This window comes from Eschscholzia californica, unplaced genomic scaffold (assembly GCF_041429995.1).
Source record: "Eschscholzia californica isolate CP2 unplaced genomic scaffold, dmEscCali1.0.p SCAF_1, whole genome shotgun sequence".
Taxonomy (NCBI): Eukaryota; Viridiplantae; Streptophyta; class Magnoliopsida; order Ranunculales; family Papaveraceae; genus Eschscholzia; species Eschscholzia californica.
Window position 1 is genome coordinate 70,654,158 of NW_028238198.1, and position 7,615 is coordinate 70,661,772.

A 7,615-nucleotide genomic window follows, 5' to 3' on the forward strand; every position below is an offset into this window, starting at 1 on the left:
TGTAATTCTTCATTTTATATTCTCTGTAATTTCACGGATGCCACAATGGAAGCCATATAGGGAGAATTCAGGGACGAAGACAAAAGAGAAAGTGAAAATGAAATCCGATACATAACTCCTTGGTATCCTTCTACTTACTGAATCTCCCAAACTCTCTGCTAATGTCACCCCTTGTACCATTACTTTATCCATCATCATCATCCTATATACTCCACCAATTATCTTGTACCCACTCAAAATTATTAAACTTCATGAGGTCTTGATTCACACTAGTCTCTATCTCCAGAAATTACAAAATCATGTTTTAAGATTGTTAGAAAATTTGTCTTAGGAACAAATAAAGATGAACAGAAAAGGGGATGGAGATCAAAAACTTGAAACGTGTACTAGGTACACTTTTCTTAAAACCTTATTAAAGGTTACAAGGCAAATTGTTTACCAAGATATGATAAGCCTTTGTGAAATTACACAAAGTAATTTGTGGAGATTTCAGGATAGGAGCATAAGAACATGTCAACATGATGATTACGGAAAAGATATTTATTAGCATAAAATCTAATATAATGGTTTCTTCTCTCTCAAATTCTTTACACTTTTGATATATATTGATCACTTCAAATCAGATTTAAGAAACACTTATCATCTATATAACAAAACAGAACTGGGTAAGCTGACTAGGACAAAATAAATACAAGGCTGACTAGGATAAAATAAATGAAACTTATTCAAATCTTAAACCTTTCAGTCTCAACTGAATCTGAACCCTTAGATCCTCCTTGAATTAGCCATCGAAACCCTTCTTTCGCCTATCTTTTCCTTTACAACGTTACACACCTCTCTCTCATTACTCGAGTTGATTCTGAATTTCTTCCTCTTCTCAACAACAAAATCGACTCCAACTTAAGCGTCTCTCTTCCTAAAAGACAAGAACTTGGACGGTTTATGGTAATCATATCATCTCCCCTCTCTCTGGTTCCATCTCTCTCTCAAATGGATTTTATTTTTTTCAAGCACATAATTCACCAATGTGTTCGAGTTCATGCTGATGAGAATGTCGTGGCTTGCCGTGTAATTGAACATTCATCTCAAGGTCTTCTGGTATCTCTTTTTTTTAGGCTCAATGGGTTCAAAATCATTTTCTTTCTTCAATTAGATCAGTGGGTATTTGGTAAGATAATTTTAAAATGAGGGGAGTGTCTTTTCTTCTTATGATCTTCTTTGTGTTCTTAGTTCATGCTTTTGTTCTTTTTTGTTTTCAGATTTTCTTAGTATTTTTTTTAGGGTTGCATTAGTAGTCCGTTTAGGATTTATTTCATGTTTTCAATTTAGGGATCATTGTTGTTGTGTGATCAGGTGCAGGTTAGGTTTTCTCCTTTGTATTTGATTAGAGAGTAGTTGATACCAATTGAATCCTATTCATTATATGTAAAACCCACTAAAATTATCATTTTTGTGCCTTCTATTCCACTTATTCAAATTGTGAACTTATTTTTGACCACTTGTCTTTCAGATATTATTTTCAATTTGAAGTTCCTTATATTTCAAGTTTGATTGGGAAGCCTGAACTCAAAATGCTAAAATGAAAACTGGAAGCCTTCCCCTTCCTAGACAAAAGAGGTCAAGAAAGAACAAACAGGTTTTCGACGAGAATGCTCCTTTATTGTTAAGGAAGCAAGATGAAGATGGTGCTGGAATTATGCCTTTATAGTGGAGCAATCTTTGGTTTATCAACCACCATTGTTGGTGCTGGAATTATGCCTTTACCAGCGATCATGGAGGTTTTGGGGCTTATCCCTGGGATTCTCATGATCATACTTACAACATTCTTAACAGAAGCATCAATTGAGTTGTTGCTAGGGTTTAGCAGGGCAGAGAAATCGGTTTCTTATGGAGGACTCATGGGAGAAGCCTTTGGAAAGATTAGGGGGATGGCATTGCAGATCTGTGTTGGCGTGCTTATCGTTTACATGATTATAATTGGTATAGTAATTTCTGTGCAACTGATACTTGTTGTTGCTTTTGCTTATTATTTTTCTTCGAACATCATTTGCTACGTTATGGGTGCTTGCTTTAGTTTATTTATTAGAAACTTGTGGTGGTTAACAGAAAAAGTTTGTGGACTCTGTCATAGTTATTTTGGTTATTGGGGATTAGTGCCAAATGTGTCGGCTTTGAATCCTTTCTTTCTGGGTTTCTTTTAAGGTGATATACTTTTCGGGACATCTTCAGGCGGGAAGCATCACTCTGTTCTCCTCGAGGGATGGTTCGGAGTACATTGGTTGACCGGTCGTTTCTTCGTGCTGCTTATTACTACTCTTGCTATATTTGCCCCATTAGCGTGCTTTAAGCACATATGTAAGTTTCTTCCCTCTTACATGTACTCTGAGTATATATACTTTGGTAACCCTATTTCTCTATTCTCTGCTTTCTCTGATACCCAAACAGTAATTATATGTCTTTATCTACACCATTGTTTCTTCATTCATTGTTAATTTGTTTCCAAATCAGATTCTCTAGGTAACTGATTGTTTTAAGGTTTGATTTGCAGAAAATTAAAGTTCATCATATCTAATCAAGTCATAGAGGCTTGCAATAACTCAATCCTCCTTCTCCGACCTCGTGGTTGTCGAAAAATTGTTGTAAGATTTATTTTGCTGTTTAAGGACCGCCTCAAATCACAACTACCATTTGATATATGATGTTCTTGACTGACCTTGTCATTTTATAGATTCACAAAAAAATGTCACTGCAAACTCCTTTTCTTATACCATATAATTAGTACGAGGGCATTCCTTACATTCCCTGAGAGATTATTATTCACTATCCTATTAGTAAGGATGATAGATTTCGGTTTGAGTTTTGTTATTTTCATATTAGCATAAACAGTTTGTACAACACTACGGTTTCAAGGTAGCGATATTGGTAAGGATTCTTATTTAGCTATGTAGTTCTTACATTTGACATATGTTGTTTAACACTTTAACTATCTTATAAATTGATGCAAATTGTGCATATCCCCATAAGAATATTTCTTGCGTTTCAGATTCTTTACATATGAATATTAAGCACAAGAGGTGTACCCTGTCTTGAATAATAGGACCTCTATTAATAACCATGTTGCTTTCAGCTAAACTCATTGGTTGTATGTGGTATGATCATACAACTATTTTTGGCAGAGGAGATCGTGAAGGTGTTGAAAATCCCAAAGGGCAAGGAAAAGCCTTCTTCAACCCTTAAAAGAGTTAGATGTTTTTTTGAAAAAAAAACTAGAGTAAGAGCTATAATTTCTCTAAGTTGAGTGTGGCTATAAATAAACTTCGATGGTAGAGACAACTTGGTTCCTATATTTCTTCAGTTGGTTTCTGCGTTAAGTACAAGAAATATGATTTTAAATCAATATCGTTTCGTTGTTGTTGTGAATTAAGTAGATTTTCTTGCCTTTATGCTAAAGGATGTTCACAAAAGTTTTTTGTCTTGCATATTGTGACTGTAGAAGGAAGAATACGAACCGTTTAATGATATATTCGAAGGTAAAGAACTCAGTTGGTGTGGATTGTGAAGTAATGTCCGACGAGGTCGCAGAGTAGAGAGAGAATAATTATTCTTCTCTATGCTACTACAATAGAAGACAAGCTTCAAATGTGGTGCAAGTATCTCAAAAACTTGCGTAGTTTTCTTTTCAAATATTCACATTGCAATTGACATGGGATGCCAATTTGTTATGTCTAAAATGAGTTTCTGGTTGTTGAAATTGGGCGAACTTGCACAAGTTGGTATAAAGATATCGGTTTTGACCATGGATAAATTGAAAATTCCCAGCAATATCAGGTATGCATAAAACATGTTATGATTGTTTGTAGTATTTATATATAGCAGTTAGGTATCAGCTAGGCAACATTGCCGACTAGAATGAAATTTATAGGTTCTCATGTAGTTTGGATAGACAATAAAATAAAACAAATTATTATCACCTCAGAGACTCCATAAATTAAGGCAACAGAAAAAGAAATCTTAACAAGTCTACTATCGGAAAGGTAAGAAATCATATTTCATTTCTTTCCTACATTTTTTTTCGATGCTGTCAACCATTACAGATATAATGTTTCAGTTGAAAGGGTGAAAACGACATGTGACAAGAGTAAAACCTTTGGAACCATCCGGTTACAAGTTCTTGGACTATTTGGAAGTGGAGGAACTCAACCATTTTCAATGAGAAGAAAGTGGATGCAAGAGTGAGTATTTTTCTCAGGATAAATAATCTTTGTACTTGTTCGAGAAAAACACCTTGCCCTTTAAAAATTTGTGTATTAATTTCATGTATGGATGCCACTATAACTTTGTGTAATGACTACATCTTAGTAACATTGTTGTGGAAGCCAAAGCATACTGTCTTAAAAAAAATTTGTTTAAGCTTAATGTAAAACCACTTGGTGATTTGTATACAACATTTATTTGCAGTAAAGAACAACACAAGAAATATTTGCTAGAGCTGCAACCTTGTGAATTGTTAATGTTATAGGCTTACACATCATTTGGTACACGCATATATTTTTATGATCTCCAAAGTTGATTGAGCACCGAACTCTTTTTAGAAGGTTATTGTTTGGTCAATAGATCAGGCTACCATACGTATTACCTCAGTACTTAATTTTTTTACATCTTGAAAAATATGAAAAAAATTTAGGTTTCTCATTTTTCCCGTGCGATACATTATGTGATTAATGATTTTATTCGTACGAGTTGGAATAGTTTAAGAAACAACAATTGCAATATACGAATACCAATAAAATTACTCGACTTCCATTCCTGCTAAATAGTTAATAGCGCACCTAAGAAGTTTTACCGTGCCGAAGGCACGGGATATACCTAGCATACATTAAAACAATTCAGGGTACAAGTCTGGTATAATATCTCCTTCATGTAAATTAAATCAAAATAGAAGGGTATTAGTGTAAATTGATTTAAACTTTTTTATTGGTTAGTATCTCTTCCCTATTTTTTATGAGTTTGTTAGTGTCTCTTCCCTATTTAAATCGATTTAAATTCTTTATTTTCTTTCCAAAATCGACATCATCTTTATTACTCATTCTTCTTTGTGTTTTCAATATCCAAGAGTTCTTCTTAGGAATTTTGATTCAATTGTCAATTTTAAATTTACAAGTGGTAAATTTAAAAACAAACGGGAAGTTAAAATTTTTTTCTTTAAATTTACAATTTTTATTTCGATTTGTTGTGAGTTATCAATTTTAGATTTCCGATAAATGTTGTTGGTAAATTAGAAAAAAAAAAAAAGACTAGTAAATTTGAATTCAAACTATTATTGTGAATAGTCACAACTATTACAAATCTCTTTTAATTTTTATAATATTAATTTTATTAAGAGTCCATGGGTATATAGACCAAAATTAATTTGATAATAGGTCTATAGACCATTCTTCTTAGATTATGGATTTTTGGTCCTTTTACAAGAAGGGTATAAAGTATGGCTAATTTATTGGGTAATACCAAATGTATCCCAAATCAAAAAACCCCGGGTTTTTTGAATTTACGAGGGTTTTAGGAAACTTTCCCAAAACCCGTGGGCGTGATTTGTGGGGGATCTTTATTCAGCCGAAACAGATTGGATACCAATCTTCATAAAGACACTTTCTCTCTCTAAACCTACTTCATTTGGGATTTCAATCGGTTTAATGTACCTTGATTTTAGGATAAATTTAGGAAAAAACGGTTAGATTCTCACGAAAATTTCTCTCTCTTCTATAATCTGTTTAGAAACAAAATCTAAACTTTCCCAAATCAATTTTCTCTCTCTTCTTTACAGATTTAATATGGAGATTTATTAGCCAAAAATATGGAGATTTATTAGAAAAAAAAAGATAGAAACAAATCATAATTTCTCTCTCCTCTAAACAGATTTGGAAATCAAATTTTTTATTTCCTATTATCTGAATCAATCTAGCATCAATTTAGCGTGATTTGGGGGTTAATATACAAAACATATATATCACTTTCTCTCACTTAACTTTCAGTTTTGGAAATAGTATATTTTTCTGGGAACATTAAAGCAGCATTTGTTTTCGTTTTTACTCATACATAAATACAAATCGAATACAAATTATGAAACAAATACGTAAATTATGTATTATTTATGACGAATAAACCATCATTAGTCAAGTATACAACGTAATTTATCAAATGTATTTGGGTCTTGTTCAGTAAATTACACATACTTTCTATTACATAACACATAATTTCTTTTACATTACACATCGTTTACATTCTGTTACCAAAAAATCGTTTACACTATATTGTCGAAGAGCATATGTAGTCTTGAGCAGGACAAACAACATTTACACTATATTGTCGAAGAGCATATCCAAATGATTTTGCACCACCAGGAAACAAATGACCAACTTCAGTAGCAAATTCCATAAGTAACAACAAAACTGCAAAAAGAAAACATATACATTTGTTAACAAAACAAACAATTTACTGGAAACGACATGTATAATGGAATAAATTATGCATACTGTTTGTTAAACTTCATAATGTGTTAGAAGACAAACATAACGTTAGTTCGAATCACAAGGTCACTGTTATGTGAAAAAATATGTATAATGTGCAATAAATTACATATAATTTTTGGAACATTTATTGTACTATAAACGGCAACTGTTTTGTGAAAAAAGTACGCGTAAAGTACATGTACTTTATATCCAGAGAAAACAATGAATCTGAATATACCGCAAATCTGAGTCCGTCAGTGAAGATGAATCTGATCTGAAAAAAACTTCAGTAATGATTAAACGAAAATCTTAAGATACATACCACGAAAATTGAAAGATATAGAACATACCTAGATTCAATAAAACATTAAATATGATATAAAGATCAAAGATTTCATTATTGATATTAAAATTTTAGAGAGAGAGAGAAGTTTAGACTTCCATTTCAGATCTATCAAAGATGGAAATATATATTATGAGAAAGATCTACAATTGAATCGTTTTTTCAGAAATAATACATAACAATTTGATACAGTTTAAAAAATTAATTATTAGATCTTAAAAATGAATCTAAATACAAAACAGTAATATCAAATACATGAAAACAAAAACGAAATCTTACAAATGAATGTTCTCATTATGATTTTAGCAAAAATAATTACCTTCAAGAATTGATCTTCGATAAGTTTAATGGAGATGAATGTAGAGTTCTGATGTTAATAGTGGTTAAACAACTAGGTTAATGTTCTTGAAAATGAGATATACTATATTACGGTTACATATTAGATTTGTTAATATTTCTTTCATTATAATTCTGATTGGAGAGAGAAAGATGGAGACAATTAAGGAAATGATATATACATGATTATTTTGGCAAAAACGGTTACAAAATATATGGAAAGGTTATAATAGGTATTAATAAGGATTAAATATTATAGAGATTTGATATTTCTCTCGAGATGAATACAAATGGACTAGATCTCTTTTATGATGATTAATTTGGTTTTTAAATCCTTTTTAGGATTATAGAGGATTAAATCTCCTATTAGGACCCTATTTTTGGTCTATAGACTCAAAAATTATTTTATTAATTTATGTCCAAATTTTCA

At 31.7% G+C, this 7,615-nt stretch overlaps 2 long non-coding RNA genes across 2 annotated transcripts; one reads left to right on the plus strand and one right to left on the minus strand.

The window, feature by feature from the left end:
• The first annotated feature begins 676 nt into the window (after nt 1-676).
• LOC147568757 (uncharacterized) lies at nt 677-3,797 on the plus strand. The gene is made up of 5 exons (XR_015231124.1): nt 677-945; nt 1,511-1,980; nt 2,203-2,355; nt 2,549-2,639; nt 3,494-3,797. It is a non-coding gene; the product is annotated as an uncharacterized LOC147568757 (long non-coding RNA).
• Nucleotides 3,798-6,118: 2,321 nt separating this feature from the next.
• On the minus strand, nt 6,119-7,326 carry LOC147568758 (uncharacterized). Its single transcript, XR_015238432.1, has 2 exons — nt 7,169-7,326; nt 6,119-6,446 (listed from the first exon to the last, which is right to left on the minus strand). It is a non-coding gene; the product is annotated as an uncharacterized LOC147568758 (long non-coding RNA).
• Between the last annotated feature and the right edge of the window lie 289 nt (nt 7,327-7,615).